Here is a 19091-nt window from a genome sequence, read left to right on the forward strand (position 1 = left end):
GACTTCATCAATCGGGACCCTATCACCGCAGCTTGTAGTTCTAGCCGTGGTACTGACAAGGTTTTTAGTGGTGCTACTTTTGTCTTCGACGAAATTAGAGCACACCGTACGCCTTCACGATCAACGATGCGAAAGTAAGCAACGGCAGCGTAAGCCGTCTCACTCGCATCCACGAAAACGTGAACGTCCACACTCTCCAAACTGCTCGGCTCATAACCAGGAAAGTAGCACCGAGAGATTGTCACTGTGTTGATTTTATGAAGTATGTTCACCCACCGTTGCCAACGATCGTAGATCTGTTCAGGGATCTGCTCATCCCAACTCGTTTTGGTTCTCCAAATATCCTGGACAATACACTTTCCATGTACAACGAACGCCGCTACCAATCCGAGTGGGTCAAAAATACTCATGACTACACGGAGAGTTTCTCGCTTCGTTGGAATCCTCGTACCATCTAGCAACGGTAGAATTTCGTTCCGGAAGTTGATGTTGAAAGAAAAAAGGTCTTGTTCCGGCAGCCATACCATTCCGAGGATTCTTTCGGAATTTGTGGTCTTGTCGGCTATAAAGTTTTTAGAGTTCTGAGGAATTGGATCCCCTATCTGCTGAACGACATCTTTCGAATTGGATAACCACTTGCGAATATCAAATCCGGCTTTCGCATGAACGGCTTTTACCTCTTTTATCAGCTGAACCGCTTCTTCCTCGGTATCCACGCTGTCGAGGTAGTCGTCCACATAGTGGTTCTCCTGAATAGCAACAGCAGCTCTGGGGTACTGCATTTTCCACTCTTCAGCGTTTAAGTTTTTTACGTATTGAGCGGAGCATGGAGAGCAAGTTGCTCCGAATATTGCCACGTCCATCACGTAAACTTCCACCTGCTCTCCTGGTTCGTTACGGAATACGAATCGTAGAGACTGTCGATCTCGGGAACGCATTAGCATCTGCATGAACATTTCCCGTATGTCTCCCGATATTGCTACCTCTCGTTGACGGAAACGATACAAAACGGACAGAAGTGGTGTCAAAAGGTCTGGCCCCGTTAACAGCATAGAATTCAGTGAAACTCCTTCGACCTTTGCCGCTGCGTCCCATACGATGCGAATTTTCCCTGGTTTATTCGGGTTTAAAATTACACCCAATGGTAGATACCAAGTCCTCCTAGGATCACTATTGACCGCCTCCTCTTCCGTCAATTTGTGTGCGTATCCTTTCGCTTGAAAGTCCATGATCTGCTGCTTAACGTTGTCGTACACCTCCGGCATCTTCGACAGCTTCTTCTCCAGGCATTTCATACGTTGCTCGGCCATAGACCGACTATCAGGAAACTCTATGTAATCGTACTTCCATAAGAGGCCCGTTTCGAACCTTCCTGATGGTGTGCGAACTGTTGTTTCCTTGAGAATTTGACGAGCTCGTTGATTGTCTTCTGATTCGATTGCAGGTACTGCCGATATTCCAATGCTTTCCACGTTGAAGAACCTCTTGACCAAATCGTGAAGTTCTTGATCTGGAGATCGCGCACAGATATGAAGATGACGATACTCTTGGGGTACGTCTGGACCTTCAACATTACCGTACAGCGTCCAGCCAAGTTTGGTTTTTGCAGCAACTGGTTCGTACACTTTTCTATCCCTCTTTTTAAGCGTAACGATCAACTGCGCGTTATCTACGCCGATGAGAATACGGGGAACTGCATTCGTATAGCTTGCCACAGGAAGTCCCCGTAGATACGTGAACCTTTGTGCAATCTGCTCAAACTGTAACGTTTGCGGTGGTAGATCGAGGTTGTCGACTGTTCGCACGCCGTCAAGGGCATACACTTTTCCACCATCAACTCCTGAAATGCCTATGCGAATTAGTTGAGATTCTGTTTCCGTTCTTCTGATGCTACCGGTCCATTGTAGACAAAGTGGTTCTACCTTGCCTTTAACTCCGAGCTCCTCCGCTAGCTCCTTCTCGACCAACGTGAATGACGAACCATCATCGAGGAACGCCAGGGTCTCCACTGACGCTTGCTTCCCGTGTATAATAACGGGTACAACACGAAACAGGGTTTGACGTGGCAGTTGTCGATGAACGTTCACTGTTCCAGAGGTTGTAGGCTGGTCTTCGGTTTTCACTTCGGGTTTACCAGGATGTAGCAGCTTATGATGACGTACTTCGCATCCGTTTGTTCCACACGCTGGAGCTTTACACGGCCACTTGCCATGTGCAGTAAGGCAACGCCTACACAGATTTAGCTGTTGCACCGTTTTCCATCGATTATCCAGATCCAAACCCCTGAAGCTAAAGCAGTCTCTTATTCTATGTCCTATCTTCTTGCACATCAAGCAGGGCTTAGGAGCATCCACACTCTTTTTCGGTTCTCTTCTTTCGGATTTGTGTTCGTCCTCCACAGAATGAGCATTTAAATACCCCTTTTCCTTGCCTCGAGGTTTTTCTGGTTTCTTCAAAACCTCCGTGCACAGAGTGACGTTGCTCGCAGCCGATACCAACGTTGACATGTAATCGCCAAAGGCACGGATGTCCACCATTGGCAGCTGACGCTGGTACAAAGCCCAATCCAATTTTACTCCCGCTGGAAGCTTATCCACCAACTCTTGCAACAAGTTTGGATTTGATAAGTGAGCCTCCATACCTAATGACTGCAAATGACTGCATAGATTCTGTACCACCAGACCAAAGTTGATCAAACTTTCTAACCTATCTGCCCTCGGTGCTGGGGTTGAGTGCACCTTGCTAAGCAAACATTTCACTATTAACTCCGGCCGACCGAAAAGTGTCTGCAATGTTCCTAGAATCTGTGGAACGGAAGACGGGTGAAGGAGATGACATCGTACAGCTTCCCTAGCGGTTCCCTTTAAGCAGCGTTGAAGCCTCATAAGGTTTTCTGCATCAGTATAACCACACATGCTAGTAGAGTTATCGTAACTGCTAGCAAACAAAGGCCAATCAGCTGGGTCACCTGAGAACTCTGGTAATTCTCTTGGAACGACGTGTCTAGCGGCGATTTGCTGAGCAGTTGGTCCAGCTGCCAATACTGGCTGTGCTGTACCTTGCGAAACCATCGGAGTAACTATCGGTTGAGAATAGCTTGGGACAGTTTGAACAAACGGAGGTGGAGGGAACCCAGGAACCACTGGGACAGTGACCGAATTTCCCAAAGGCATTGTGCTAGTTACACGCGATTGCAGCAGAGGATGGACGAACTTTCCCGATGCAGAAACAGGATTTGATATACCAGCTGCAGCAGTTACCGAGCAATAGCTCGTACCACTTTGACTGAAGGTCACCACAGGGACATTGTGTTGAGACCTACCTTGGAACGGTATTATACTTCCAAGAGCAGTTACCGTGGGACCACACACGCTCGGGCCAGAGTAGTTAGTTCCATGGGTAGGTTGCGTTCCTCGCTTAGACTCATCTTGATGAAGCAAACGGTACAGTTGTTGCTGAAGATCATGTATCTGCCGATGAAGCATATTCGTTTCGGTAGTAGTAGTCGTAGGGTGCAACATATTAACACCTGTCAAATGTAGCATCTCTTGTTGTCTGCTGGTAAGCGGAGAAATATTCAGAGCTGCCGTCGTTGATACCGGAGTGCTTATTCCATGAATTGTATGTTGCTTGAACGGATCTGGATCAGACAGAATCGGATATTGCGAGACCTGCCCTTGCTGAGTTGTTTGCGGTTTATTAGCAGAGGTTGTCGTTAGAAACTGGAGAGGCAAACTAATTCCAGGAGTAAAGTTGGGTAAAGGCTGTCCCCTGAACGGAAATAATGGATTCCAAGGTACTGAAGTTACTGTGGTTGGCATTATTCCTTCAAGATCTTTGGTAACACTGACTGGTGTAGAAGTGACACCAGGAACCTGGTTATTTGCAGATGTCCGATTGGGAAACTTTACATTGTTCGACGTGGAATCGGTGGGGAGATTGTTTGTCCCATTACCGGTGGCCAGGGCCGAATCGTGGTGTTTCCTAAACCAATCCTGGACTGTGCTCCTAACGCTATGGATACTTCGGTGACTCTGTACACATCTGTCGTCGTCGTCCTCCTCTGCGGTGGCTTGAAGAATGTTATACTTCTTCTTTATGTACTGCATCTGTAACTCCTGCATCCTGAGCCGTGCCTGTTCCTTCCTTTCTTTCTCCTGTTCCATCGCTTTCTTCTGTAATGCAGCTTCTTCATCCTGCTGTTGCGTCAGTAGCTGCTCCTCCAGAGCTTTTTCCTCGGCAAGTCTTTGTAGTTCCAACTCTTGACGAGCAAGTCGTGCACTCGAAGAAGTAGATCTGCTGGATTTCGAACTTAATGGAGCTGGTCGGGGTGCACACTTAGTACAAGAAAAGCTCCTATCCTTGATACTCTCATCCACTTTAGCGCAGATGAAATGGTACCATTGGTCACAAGAATCGCACTGTACCATCCATTTGTCTGCCACATCCGGCTGATTACATGCGGGACATTGACCGAACACTGCACTTTCCTCTTCCGACAGCATGCGTACTATGCTGAGCCGATTATTTTTTCTCGTTCCCGACATTCTTCTCGTTCCCAGTGCACTGGTGGAAGAAAGACGCCTTCCGAATTGAGGTTAAACAATCTTAAAGAATGTTGCGGCACACGACAATCATAGACCTTCGGACGTCTTTTTAGCAAACCCAGTTTGTTTTGTGGGAATATGCTTTAAGCTATAAATTTTATTTTAATTAGTTTTAAGTGTAAAGTAGAATATATAGAAATCTTACATTGTTTAGTCCAATTTTAATTTGTTTATCGTGTTGCAACTTCTTGTATATATCCTCGATTATTGTAATTGTGTGTAGTTCAAATCTTAGTTTAATGTAATTTGTTTTATTAATCACTGACTACAAACTTTTCCAAAAATAACAATCTTAAAGAATGTTGCGGCACACGACAGTCGTACACCTCCGGCATCTTCGACAGCTTCTTCTCCAGGCATTTCATACGTTGCTCGGCCATAGACCGACTATCAGGAAACTCTATGTAATCGTACTTCTTGTATATATCCTCGATTATTGTCTATTAATTTAACACAATATTTAGTTCCATGTATGTAATTCAATTTCGTATACTTACAATTGTGTGTAGTTCAAATCTTAGTTTAATGTAATTTGTTTTATTAATCACTGACTACAAACTTTTCCAAAAATATACTTCTTTTTCATCTTTCTTTTAACCTACCATCTACCAATGACATTCCAACGCTGTCAACTTGACGTTCAATAGCTTCCCCATGGAAACTGTAGTGAACGTTTGCAGACAGTTCAGACGGGCAGCTTGCCAAGGTTGTTATGATTCGCGAGGTGTTCGCTTTCGCCAACAGAGTGGTTCTCAGAATGTCGTAAAAATTGGTAGTTTTGTTCCTCATTGCAAAATATTAGACCCATATTTTTTTTTGTCATTAGAGTGACCATGTTAGGGTGATCCAAAAAATCGGTTTTTTTTTTCGTTCAAAAATTTATTTCAATTTATAACTTTTGAACCACTGGGCCGATTTCAAAAATCAAAATATCAAATTAAAAGTTTTTAAAAATACTGTTTAGGAAAAATATTATCATATTAAAAATTCTGTTTTTGTGTTGGAAAACATTGTATTTGTTTTTTTTTTATGGTTTTCATGGTTTGTGGTGGTGTTTGACAGAGGGCGCAATATGTTTTTTTTTATATTTATCGTTGAAAATTTGAAGTTACTGAAACTCGAGGACTATTGAGTGTTTTTTCTTCTAGATTTTAATATTCCTGGAGTTGAACAGTTCTTGAACCTGCAGAAGTTTTCAAAGTAACGGATTTTCTTTGTTTTGTTTTCAAAGTTCTCAGAGTTGCATTCCATAACTCAAAGGCGTTAGGATTAGAAGGTCAGAGTACGGAAATTCTTCAGTTTTAAGAACTTGCTTAAGTTACAGAAGTACATGAAGTTCTTGCGGTTTTTAAATTAAATTAAATTAAATTAAAATTGCGGTTTTCAATGCTCTGAGAGTTCCATAGGAATTTTAGTAAATTAATGCTTTTTAAATGTATGCATTTAACTTTTAAAGTTAATTCTCGGTTACTTTTTCAAAGGGACGTATCAGTTTTTTTTAAACAATGCATTTGGTCGTCGATTTGGCGTAACTTGTTGTTCGCCTAAGCATCCTAACACTACCATCAGATTGGGGAATTTTCCCCTACCTGATAGTGGTGTTAGTATGCGTTAGCGAGCGACCAGTTACGCCAAACCGACAACCAAATGCATTGTTTACAAAAGCTGATACGTCCCTTCGAAAAAGTAATCGAGAATTCAATTTTTAAACACATTTTCGATCCTACCAAAAATTATAAAACGTGATCAAATATGTTGATTTTAGATTCTACGAGGAAGCTGTTTATGCAACTGTCCACTAAGTGTGTACCTGCCGTACTGATGTACACTAAACAAACAGGTGCCGCTGGTAGTGGAATAAATGTATAGTCTTCAGTGTATTGAATCCATTTTCATTATCAATAAAAGCAATAGTTCGTATGGCTGGTTCATAGTCCGCCATGGCAGGACGACCACACAATCGTTCGTCTTTTGATTTATAAAATAACAAAATAACACAACTTAAGAAAAGGTCGTGCCCGTGCGCGATCGGAGGCTTATCAAGTTTCTTTTGACTGAATTCAAATTCCGAAGCCAGTATCAGTGTTTATACTTAATTTCAGTTCTGTGAGATTGGAAACAAGAAAAGTTTTGTACCAAGGTTCTGATTCTTGGTCAAATATCAGTATCTTCGCTTGGTTTTGTCACTAAGGACACTTATTTTGATTGATTAAAAAGGTGCATCTTTGTAGAGGTCCCAGAACTCTTCGAATGATACCACGAACGCTATACGTGGTAGATCTAGTGGATCGAATGATCCGAATTCCAGGACGATTTGGAGAACCTGGAACAGCTACTAGATCATTTGGTCTGAGGTCCTGGACGATTTGGAGAACCTAGAACACCTTATATACAAAAGAAATTGATCTGAATTGATGCCACTCAACAGCTTTGCCAAAGACCGTAACCAGGGGATATGGTCAGGATCCCAAAACCCAGATCGGACTCGATTATCCGGAGCCCTAATTTATTTTCTGTAGTATTGAATTTGAGTAAGCAAAAACAAGAAGCATACTGTAAATGGATCAACCATTGATCCATTTTAACCATTTTGAGCCAGTGTTTGCTTGGTGGATTTGAGAGATGTGATTTGAATTAATGATCAGTTTGAGATCTTCAGTACAATAGTACCTGATCAACCTGACGTCTTACCAAAATATCCAGATGACTTTATGGAGATCTTAAAACACGCGAAGAACTTTGACATAATTTCTAAGCTGCCGTGTTTCATATGGGAGATAATCTGAGCAGGGTTTCTTCCACTCACTTGCTATAAAAAAAGGTTTTTCGGAGTTATGAAATCGTGATATTGTATAATACTAATAAGTACTTGTAAGTTACAAGAAGAGGTCATGAAGTATATGTAAGACACATAAAATCTGTCAAAATTGCTTTCAGTGCGTCACAATCAGCGATTTTACGACTCGTGAGCGCTCACTCTGAGTGAACGCTCACGAATCATAAGATCGCTAATTGTGACGCTCTCAAAGCGAAATTGACAGGTTTTATGAGTCAAACACATACTTTACTACTTCTTCTTGTTACTTACAAGTACAAGCATTATTGCATCTAATGATTGCATAATTCCGAATAATATTTTTTTATAGCAAGTGAGTGGAAGCAACCCTGAATCTGAGAGCTGCGATATGGATTAAAATACTTGGAAATCTTTAGAATGATACCTGAATAATCTGAAATGTTGAGGTTTTCAAAGTGATCTCGTATCAGTTGGTATGATTTTAATTAATTTCTGAGCAACCTGGAATCTTGGAGAATATCTCTGAGATGTGATTTGAATTGTCGGGTAGTTGAAGAATTTCAGAATGATACCTAATCAGGCTGAAGTTTAAAACAAACATATTGAGGATGTTTTTGGAGCTCTTTAATCAATTGGAGGTCTTTCGAATAATTTTTGAGCAAACTGGTATCTTTAAAACAGCATGGGAGATATGATTTGAATTGTTGGTCAGTGGAACTTTGGAGATCTTTGATCACCTTGTTGTACAGTTGAAGATTTTCTGAATGATACCTGAAGTTTTCAACAGATTTCTTCAAGATCTTCCGGTTTTTTTTCAAGATCTATGATTATCTGGAGGTCTTTTGAATAATTTCTGAGCAACCCTTGAAAGGATGTTTGGGAGATGTGATTTGAATTGATGGGCAGATTAAGATATTCAGAATGTTACCTAAAGCTGAAGTCTTGAACAAATATTTGGAGGACTTTTTGGAGACCTGTGGATAAATTTTTAAGCAATTTGGTATTTGTGAGATTAACTGGGACTGGCACTTAACCTCAGACTAAGGTACTTCGGAGTCTCATATCTTTTTCGAAACCCTGAGAGGCTTTTACTGATCAGACCTATTTATAATGGGGTCCAACTCGTGCCGTGTGACTTTCCCGTCTGAAGAGTTTTCCTAGACCGGGATCTTAGTTATTGTTTAAGCATGAAATCTTAGCAACAGTTCGAAGTCTAAGAATTTTTAAAGATTTTTTCCCAATCCAGCTAGTTATTTTGTTTGTCTTGCCTTGACAATAACTAACATCGCTGTGGGCCCTACTGACAGCTTATAATTTGTAAACAAATGGGATATTCAAGACAGAATTTCGGAAAAGCCGCCACTGATATTTTAGATATTCTTAATATTTTCGCTTACATTTTGTGAATCATAAATGTAGAACTCATAAAGCATTATTTTTTGATGTTCTATCACGAAGCCATATGGAAAAAAATAGATACTAATCTAAATTGATCGATGAGCGTTTTAGTAGAATAATTGCATACCTTATTACGCGTTTTTCCTTTAAATTCTACTACTATTGTATCACTTTCACTAATTCACTTTCACTATCACTTAAAAAAAAAAAACTAGAACAGATTCGTATTTAGTTTACTACTTGCAAACTTCTTCAATGTCTAGTCATAGACACTGAACAAGTTTGAAAGAAGTAAACGAAATACGTAGCTGTTAGATTTTTTTTAAAGTGATAGTAAATTAGCAGTCACGTCGTTTTAACCTCAATCTACATGTGCAACAGCTCTCAAAACGTTATCAAATCTCAAAATATTGCTTGCAATGGATGAATATCAGTACTAGAAGATTCAGTGCATTTTCAATCGATTTGAACATAAATATTGCTAGATATCACGTTTTTAAAGATGGTACACATGTAAAAAGTGAGGTTACGTGACGCCACTGTGAATTAGTGAAAGTTAAAGTAGTAGCATTAGAAGGAAAAAAAAACGTAGTAAGGTAGAGAAAATAATTTCATTTGAAAAAAATTACACAATCCAGTCATGCCATTTTTGCTGTTCACACTTGAATTGTGACGTTTAAGATGTTGGTTTCAATAACATATCAGCCAGCCCGACCCCTTCGCATGGTAACAGAGCTATTCCGTATTAACTTCAACTGACTTCCATTGAAAGCATAAATCTAGATAGAGCTGGAATTGAACGTAACAGCTTTTGTAAACAATGACTTCTCTCGAGGATTTCTCGAAAATCGTGGCTCCCCCTGGCAAATCGACATCACCATCGATTAGGGGAAGACTTCCCCTACTCGATGGATATGTTGGTTTGTGTAGGCGTGCCTTGAATTCCTAGAAATCAACGAGAGAAGTCATTGTTTACAAAGGCTGTTACGCCCTAATTCCAGCTCTATCTAGAATTTGGCAGCCGTATTTAATTATAATAGCAAAGAATTCCATAAAGAATCGTAAACCAGAATAACTCAAAACCACTTATTTGACCATTTTCATACAAATCTCAGGAAAATTCTAGGCTTACGATGTGTTAACGATCATATAATCATAAATTTTATTTATTTTACTGCAATACCTTTAGCTAGGCACTCTTACCACCATCATGGTTTTTGTGTGTGTTACTTTTCACCATAGGTAGAATCGGCTTCACTCTGCGTGGCTCTATTCCGTACTATTTGAAGAGCCTTATAACGAAGATATCGTATCAAGAAGACTGGCAACTTTGCCAGAATCCAAGCGACATATACAATAGTGCTGCGATTTAGTGAAGGTGGAAGCAAAGCAAATTCGTTAGAAGCATTTACCTTTGAGCGGCAGATGACACGATTGTACCTGTCTCATAGCGTTCGTATGAGAAAATAGAAGAGTTGCCAGTCTTCTTGATTTGTTGTCTTCGCTTATAACCTGTAACCTGACACTATTTCGTCACACATCAATCATACTCATGCTCATGTATCCTGACACTATTACGTCACACAATCCCAGTTTATTAATCAAAGACGTAGTCTCAAGTACTTTCACAACAAGCGTTTTACGGTACCGAAATGCCTTGACGTTTTAAAGACGTAGCTCAAGCTACGGACGTTCCTGGAGCTCTGATCATTCGCTTCTTAATGTTCCGGGAGTTCTATAGGAAGGTTTGAAAAAGTAGGTCGGAGTTCCAGAACCCAACAAACATTTTAGCTGCTTAAAAGCTGAATAAGCTTCATCGTAGCAGCATAAGTTCTATTTTGTCCGGATAACTCATTCCCTGTTTAACATTCAAAAAATAAGTTCTTGCAGTTCACGTACATTTAATAGATTAGAGACTAGCGGCGCCGGTGGCGTAGTAGTAAGCGTGATTGCCTCTCACCCCAAAAGGCCTGGGTCCAGGGGGAAGTAAAGCCGGTTGTCCCCGGTCTATGAGTTGATGGGTCGATAGGGAGTCCAGGGAGGCATGGCGTCGGTAGCTTTGGTACTCAGTACGGAAAACAAGAATATATAAATTAGAGATCAACTCAGTTCATAGAACACCGTTTGTAGTCATTTGTAGTCAGTCACTATTTCTCTAAAAATAGTCACTAAAGTCTCTTTTTGCCATCCAATATACAGTGTGAAAAATATCATCAAAATGTTTAAATTGAGTACTTGGCACTAAGGAAGCCTACAGTAGATTTTTTTTTTAATTAACAATTCTAGACCAACAATTGAAATAGGCGGAACAACCAAACGTAAACAATGGCTTTAAACGTAAATTTCTCGAGAATCAAAACTCATCCATACATACTCTTCATTTATCGAATGGCATTGTTAGTTTGTGTGGGTGTGTTTTGATTCTCCAGAAATATGTGTTTAAAGCCATTGTTTATGTTTGGTTGCTCCGCCTATTTCAATTGTTGGTCTAGAATTATAAATAGGATGACCGAGGGAAAATCGGGGACAAAATTAAGATCCTTTTCCCGAACCTTGGAAATTTTTCAAGTATATTGGTCTGGGCTAGATTTTGAGAAGTCACTTAAAAATTTCCTAGATATTTGAACGAAAATTCTAAAGGAAGAGATTTTCAAAGGAATTTTAGGGATGACACCTAGATATTTCAGAGAAGAATACCAAACTACACACTACGAATGTCTCATGTTAATGTAGGTACTCTGAGGGCCGATTTGTTCACCGCCGCTTAAATCTTAAACCAGGCTTATCAATATAATTAAAACTGTTTTAAGACTTAAGCGGAGGTGAAAAATCGGCCCGTCACGTCTCAATGATTGAAAACGCAAAATTCAACTCCAAAACAATTTTTGGGAGAATTTCAAGATAATTGAGCGACGAGCACCAGGTACATTTTAACGAGAATTCTGACGATTGGATAAGGATTCTTGGTCCAAATTCTAATAAGTATTTAAAATAAATTCTGATAGGGTAAATTACGGCTTCGGTAATACCTTATTCTATTATCGTCAAGGGGTAATCAACGTCCTTAAGAGCTTAATTTTGGCGTGAGGATACATTGTGTTTCAAAGCATCTATTGGCCAAATTTGAGTGCTCTAGGACTTTGTTTACCCCCTGACTGTAATAGGTTAGAGAATTGCCAAGGCCGACATTTCCCCCTTTTTTTTAAGAAGCTCTGATGAGAATTCCAATGAAATCCCGTGAACTCTAAACTCTTCAAAGTCAGCGGATAGTTGTAAAGGAATTCTGGTTTGATTTCTGAGGCTAATTCCAAGAGACTCCTAAATAATTCGTAAGAAATTCCAAGAAGAATTGTGAGAAGAGTTTCAATGATATTCTGAGATGGATTTTTGTTTTGAGAATTCTTAAGAAATACCATAGCAACTCTAAGGGAAATACAAATTCAGGGTCATTCGGAGAAGAAATTTAAAACATTTCTGAGGTTAATTGCATGCGCATTCTAAGGAGAATTCAAGTAAATAAATTTAAAAGTATTTGAGATTGTGAAGAATTTCTGTAAAAAGTTTATAGCGAATTGTCCAGGTTAACTTACTTAGATATATATATACAAATTTTTAAGAGTTCGAACGTATACATAAATTCAAAATCTACGAAATATACTGCTATGGTAGTAACAATTAATTTAACCTTATTTAACCTAGTGTCAAACCAGTCAAATTAATTAAACTCCAGGAAAATCATAGCTATTTTCTGGTTGTATAACGTAATCAAAAGAAAATTATTCAAATCACTTCAAAATCTTCTCCTAGGTGAATCTGTTAACCGATTCGATATAATTAGAGAAATTTTGAAATGTATTTTTAGGATCCATAACAAAAAGTTGAGTTTATTTCAATTCAAACCGCATTTGAGTCACCATATAAATGTCACTATTGGTTACTTAAAGGGTGTCCCGCATCAAATTGCAACACGTAAAAAACGCTCATTAGGTTCTGTACAACATCTGGCTGCAGCTTCTTCTGTACGAAAACCCACTTTTTCTTCATGTCTTCCTCAGATTTGACTTCCTTGGGATGCTTCCGTAGTGCCTGCTTCATAGTAGCCCAGTATTTTTCGATGGGCCTTAGTTCCGGTGCGTTGGGGAGGGTTCATGTCCTCGGGTACGAAAGTGACCCCGTTGGCTTCGTACCACTCCAGGACAACATTTGAATAGTGGCACGAAGCTAGATCCGGCCAGAAGATCGTAGGGCCCTCGTGTTGCTTCAACAGAGTAAGCAGACGCTTCTGTAGACACTCATTGAGGTAGATCTCCCCGTTTACAGTCTTGGTAGTCACGAACGGCGGACTCCGTTTGCCACATGAGCAGATCGCTTGCCAAATCATGTATTTCTTGGCAAACTTTGAAAGTTTCTGCTTCCTTACTTCGTCCGGAACATCAAACTTGTGCTGGGCGGTGAAGAACAGTAGCCCCGGAAGCTGCCGGAAGTCCGCCTTGACGTGAGTCTCATCATCCATGATGAGACAATGAGGCATCTGGGTGTACAGTTTCCGGGCCCGTGACTTTCCCACCGTATTTTGCCGATCGGTACGATTTGGCTCTCTGAACGAAAGACTTGGACAGATTCAACTTTTTGGCCACATCCCTGATCGAAGCATTGGAATTCCACTTAAACGCTTTCACGACACGCTTGTGATCCTGATCACTAATAGAGCATCCATTGTGACTGCATTTCTCCTTCCGTTCGATGCTCAAAGTTTCGTAGTAACATTTAATCATACGACTCACCGTTGACTGCACGATTCCGAGTTGTTTTCCGATGTCCCGATGAGAGAGTTGAGGATTTTCCAGGTGCTTGCGCAAAATCAATTCGCGACGTTGCTTTTCGAGTGACGCCATTTTTTACCAATTTTCGAAAAACGGACTGCGATAAAAATACAGTGTAAACAATACACTCTAAACTACTTCTACCCAAAATTTCAAGAGAAAATACCCAATGGGTAATTTTCTACAGCGTTTTTTTTCCGTGATGCAATTTTGTTTGACCCTATTATTTAAAAGTCACTATTTGGTCACTATTTCCGTAATTTTAGTCACTAAAGTCACTACTATTACATCGCATCAGGACTAGCCGCCCAGTGCATGGCAAATTTAGGCGCAAAGGACACAATCTTCATTGATTCTCTTAAAGATGCAACGCCGGTCGAGCTATTACATGGCGATTTTCGCGCTAAGTATCACCTCAAACTAAACGTAACGAATCAAGCGCAATTGACCTTTGCAGACTCGCTGCCGCTTCCGAGATGACGCTCACAATTTAGCATATTTTCTGTTCCATTAATAAGGCGGACGCTAGATGACTGAGAAAGCCGTGTAATATGAAAATGAATATTCATTGGTGATCGTTTTTTATAGCTCGCGACTACTGTTTATTCATTTTTTTTTGCCCATTAGGCAATGGTTCAACTCAACATTACTCAAGCAATGTAAACAATCGTATTGGATGCAACCGAAAACACATATACTTGCTTATCAGCCAGCCACTCCTCTCGGAGACAGGTCCCACCGATGTTCATCGATATCACTGTTTGTAGATGTTTGTGCCTTGACTTCTTATCAGTTGTCGATAGTCGTTAACTCCGTACCAACAACGACAGCATGAAACCTGTTCCATATTCGAAAACTATGGACCGTGCCACTAAACTCGTTTACCCAAGTTGGAGGATGCAATAATCCTAGGGAATATTACCTACCTGTGTGCGCTTCATCGACGTCGCCGTCGCCGTCATCCGAACCAATCCGGGTGAAATGATTGTCAATCAACATGGGAGCTTAAGCAAACCGGAAGAAAGCCAAAAGGCAAACACCGGTCGATTATGGAATGGCACACAGTCTGGTTGCGGTACCAAGTTCTAATACACTCCACTCGAGTCAGTCCGGAGCCCATGTTTGGCATATCCAAATAGAAATAACGCCCCGACTCGACGACGACGACGACGACCAGCAAGTAAGCCAAAGCCATCAGACACATTCAACTGCTTCCTGCCAGCCCTGGTTCCAAACGTGTAAAGACCAAGCCGAGGGGCCATAATCTTATTTTCGTTTATTTTATTCGTTTTTTCACATCACCCTCGCCGCCCGCGCTTCCCGCTCTGTGCCAGCTTGGAGGACCTTCTTTTCGGCTTAGGGTTTAAATTTCCTCCATTCATAACCCTTGCGCCTTGGTCGTAGGCGAACGAACCTGAACTCCTCTCTATCCAACTCGACGAACGAACGTGTTTGTGCATTTGCTCGGCGTTCCAAAATGGCTAAGGCAAAGGAACGGCCTGCCTGGTCCAAAATTGGACCGAAAAAGAGAGAGAGAGATTGAGCTGAGCACACAATGAATATTTGATGCTCCTCTGTGGTGAGGATCTGATGAGGTCCCTTCGCCCATATGCGAACGAGTGAGCATCACCGATCTCGGTGAGTTCACTCTTTCCGCTCGGGAAGTGTAATAAAAACAATGTGCACTATTGTTATTGCGCGGGTGGAATATGGAATATGCGACTAACGGTAACTGACGGTGCTACCACCAGTCAGAGATTTTCCAACCAGCCAGTGGAAGGTGAAAATGGTGGAACGACTCCAGCGCTCCTCTGGTTGTTTGTGTTATTTGGTTCTGATTTTTTCAGGTCTACATTTACTAGTGGAATAAGTATGCTTCAAAAGGCTCAATAACAGATGGGATTTGTTGTTTGGTGGAGTGGAGTTTTTATTGAATTATTTTTGGATCCGGAGGTAATCCAGCGATCGACTGCTTTGGCTTACTTAGATATACAGTCAACCCAGTCTTAGAGGTAGATACGTTCCTGTTATGGTGTGTTGCAATTATAGCCTATATGGGAATTCCTATTAAATATTTATATTAGATTTCCAAAAGAATTGTGAAGCTCATATTCAACATCAGATGATCAAGTATCCAATTATTAAAATTTGTGTAAAGCTAAAAAGTCATAATGTGTTTTCCGAATTTCAAACTGCCTTGTAATTGGTTAAGAGACTAATTTTACAAGTCCCCGAATTCAGATATTACGCTTAAGTTTGAATTTGAGATCTCAAAAGCTCTTCAAAGTCCCCCCAGAATAATGCAAGGTTGGCCACTAAACCACCGAACACCGTTGGGCCAAATGGTCATTAGGCCATATTTTGGAAAAAGGCTCAACTTAATTTTTGTTGCAATAATTATTGATAAATTTCTATGAACTCAAACTAGACAATTTTTTATTTAAGATTACGAACTGAGAAAAATCTGAGACTTTTTAAAAATCTGATTGTTAAAAATAAACTGCCTACGTAGGGCGATTCGCTCACGCAAATCAACAACAGTAGGGGAAATTCTGTGAACTATGTGATTGACACATAAAACCAGTGAATTTAGCTTTCAGAGAGTCACAATCCGTGATTGTTATGAATGAGTGAGTGAGTGAGTAAAAATGATAAAACCTAGGGACAACACAGCTGTACTCAAAGTAAATATATTTGCAGCGAGTAAATTTGAGTTACTCACATTTACCCAAAAATGATCAAAGTAGTCTCGATTTTCTGATTAAAGAAAATATCGTCTGACAACATATTTGGTTTTCAAATAAACACAGTTTTTAAGAACCGATGTTTAACAACAAGGACTATCCATGTTGGTACTCGACCAGAGATTTGTGAAGTTTCGCATAGTCTGTAAAAGATCCCTCTCATCTTGAGGAATTTTTAAATATAGTACGAATTCACCGTTCTTATGTTGTGTAGTTATATAGGGAATAGATTATTAGTTTTCTTTTTTAATTGACATTTACATCGAGGTTCATGATTGAAAACTGGAAAGCAAGTCAACTTACTTTGCTTGACAGCATCGGTTTCAAGTTACTCAGCTGTCTTACCGCCTAGGATAAAACCGCTGATTGCCACTCAAAAATCTGCTGAACATGAGGAAAACTTTACTCAGCAGTATACTCATTGATTTCCTCATATTTGAGCAAATTTTTGAGAAAAATCAGTGAGTATTCCAACGAGATTTTAATTTTGGAGAACTCGATTTTTGTCCTAGGTATAATTGTTATTCAAGTCTAGGTACTCTTGGTCGATTGAGCAAATTAGTCGGAATTTGAATAAGTAAGAAGGGTCAGATCTCACCATAGGTGGATAAAGTCAAGTTTTTAATTATTAAGTTAAGAATAAAAAGAGAGACATTTGAAACTCCGAACTTGTTTTGAGACATCGAAAAATTTACAATTTTTCGGACTAAGAATGGACCTTGGTAATATGTTTGTGATTCTGAGTGTCAACTTATTAAAGTTTCGTACTCAGGATAGGAAAATTTCCAACTATTTTTCTCTCTTGAAGTTCTTAGATTTAAAAGACTTTCAGCCTTTGGCTGGTTCGTTGTACATTTAAATTTATGTTTGTTGTACATTGGTTGTTATTGGTCACAAACCGGGTAATCTAGAAAACCGGTAAAAGCCCGTTAATTTCGATGACAATTCGGGAAAAATAAGATTCTGGACCAATATCAAGACCCTTGAACTGGATTTTCAGGATACAGTCACTTTGATGAACTAAATATTAAGAGAATTTTGAAGAGATTTTAGAATGAAATCTGGAGGTAACAACAAAGTATTTCATAGAAAAATACCAAAATATTTTTTTTTTTGAACTCTAATAACGGTAAGCTCCATCGAGGATAATACGCGATTTAATCTAGATTTTCAAAAATCGAGATTAAATTTTAATATCCCATTCGGTAAGCACCAAGAGGGGCTGAAACTTTGAAAGCACGAAGCCATTCTCTATCGCCTATGAGTATATATGTGTGCGTGTATTCAGCTCGCTGGAAAAACTGGTCCCACAATTGAAATGGGGCTATCAGCATTTGTAAGCTCTTTCCTCGCAAATCGTAGGCCTGCCACGCAAACCAATGATGTTGTTGATTTGCGTGGGCGACCAACGCTCTCCGAGGAAAGGACTTACAAAGTTTCAGAGTTGGTTGGAAATGGTATCTAACATGAATCTTTGGTGTGATAATTTATTAGCTAGAGAATGGTCTTAGAAGAGCGTAGGTAGATATTTTCGATAGAGTACGGCAGTATGAAAATTGAATAGAAGTTGAAAATGAGCGAAGGACCATTAATGCGATAGTGCAAGTCAAACGCACACTCTTTGCCTAACCCGTACGATGTACGCGGAGATATGAAATATGTCTTCAAATGTACAGACAAAAAGTGTGCGCCTGACTTTGCTCAAATACTGCCTGCGGCTGTGGAATAGTTCTAGCGACGTTTCATCACTACCTAAAGCCCCACGTTGCCGAAAGGATTTCTAGTCGATGGTGTGTTATAATGCAATTCTCGATGAACATTTCAAATGGTCCTATCTGCTTTGATCGATTCTCTTCATCGAATTTCTCTTTTGATAACCTCGCCTACGCAAATGCATTTCGTGTTATTTTTGCCACACAGTTTGATAGCAGAAATTTCTATCTTGTGCTTAGAACGTTAAACACAGCAGGGAATGCTGTTGAAGTTGAGTTATTAACGGAAGAGAAAGTCGATGAAGAGAATCGATCAATGCAGATAGGACCTTTTGAAATGTTTATCTAGAATTCTTCTATACCAAACTATTGTGTTGCTCCTCTCGTCATGACCAACGTGGCCATCTCAGAGAGAAAGCAGTAGGGTGGTTGTTGCGTGCTGTACCATCATCAGCATAGTTGACGGCTACTCCTGCCTCCCGTCAAGGCGGCAATGTTACAAAGTTTGTTTACAAAAGCTAATAGGCCATTTTCAATTGTTGGACCAGAAACGTCTGGAAACCTTTTTCTGAAGGATATCATTATCACTTCGAATCTTCCCGTTTAGCCATCAGAAAACATAAAATTACGAAATATGCATCCCAACGTCTGCTGCAGTGTAGTAAATATGGTAAAGCAATTTTCAAGCGCAAAGTCACAATGGTGTCCGAGATTTGAACTCTAGAATATTTCAAGTGATAGTGCCATGTGTAGACTCTGTATCGTAGTACTGAAAAAAACAGCTCTGACGGCTATACAATGTTCAAAGAAAATAAAGCCCCTCTCTTCGAAAGTTATAAGAACTTCTCGTTGGAAGTTCTTTGAAACTCTCGATGGAAGTTCACTGAACCTCTCATTGACAGTTCACCGAATTCGTCGGAAGTTGTCTGAATTTTTCTATGGAAGTTCTCTGATTCGCTCCTCAGCCGTTCTGTGATCCTCTCCTCGGAAGTTCTAGGAACTTCTCCCTG

The 19091-nt window shown here is 40.1% G+C and overlaps 2 protein-coding genes across 10 annotated transcripts in view; one reads left to right on the forward strand and one right to left on the reverse strand.

Moving 5' to 3' along the window:
• Xxylt (Xyloside xylosyltransferase) overlaps positions 1-2364 on the reverse strand; it is a 302336-nt gene extending 299972 nt beyond the window's left edge. The window contains exon 1 of the mRNA XM_065236947.1: positions 2355-2364. The gene's annotated coding sequence lies outside the window, so the exon portion shown is untranslated. The remainder of the gene's footprint in view (positions 1-2354) is intronic.
• pnut (septin 7-like protein pnut) overlaps positions 1-19091 on the forward strand; it is a 215218-nt gene that overhangs the window by 67860 nt on the left and 128267 nt on the right. The window lies entirely within an intron of this gene.

This window comes from Ochlerotatus camptorhynchus, unplaced genomic scaffold (assembly GCF_037179485.1).
Source record: "Ochlerotatus camptorhynchus isolate MF236.1 unplaced genomic scaffold, CSIRO-AGI_Acam_v1.1 ptg000577l, whole genome shotgun sequence".
NCBI classification, from domain to species: Eukaryota; Metazoa; Arthropoda; class Insecta; order Diptera; family Culicidae; genus Ochlerotatus; species Ochlerotatus camptorhynchus.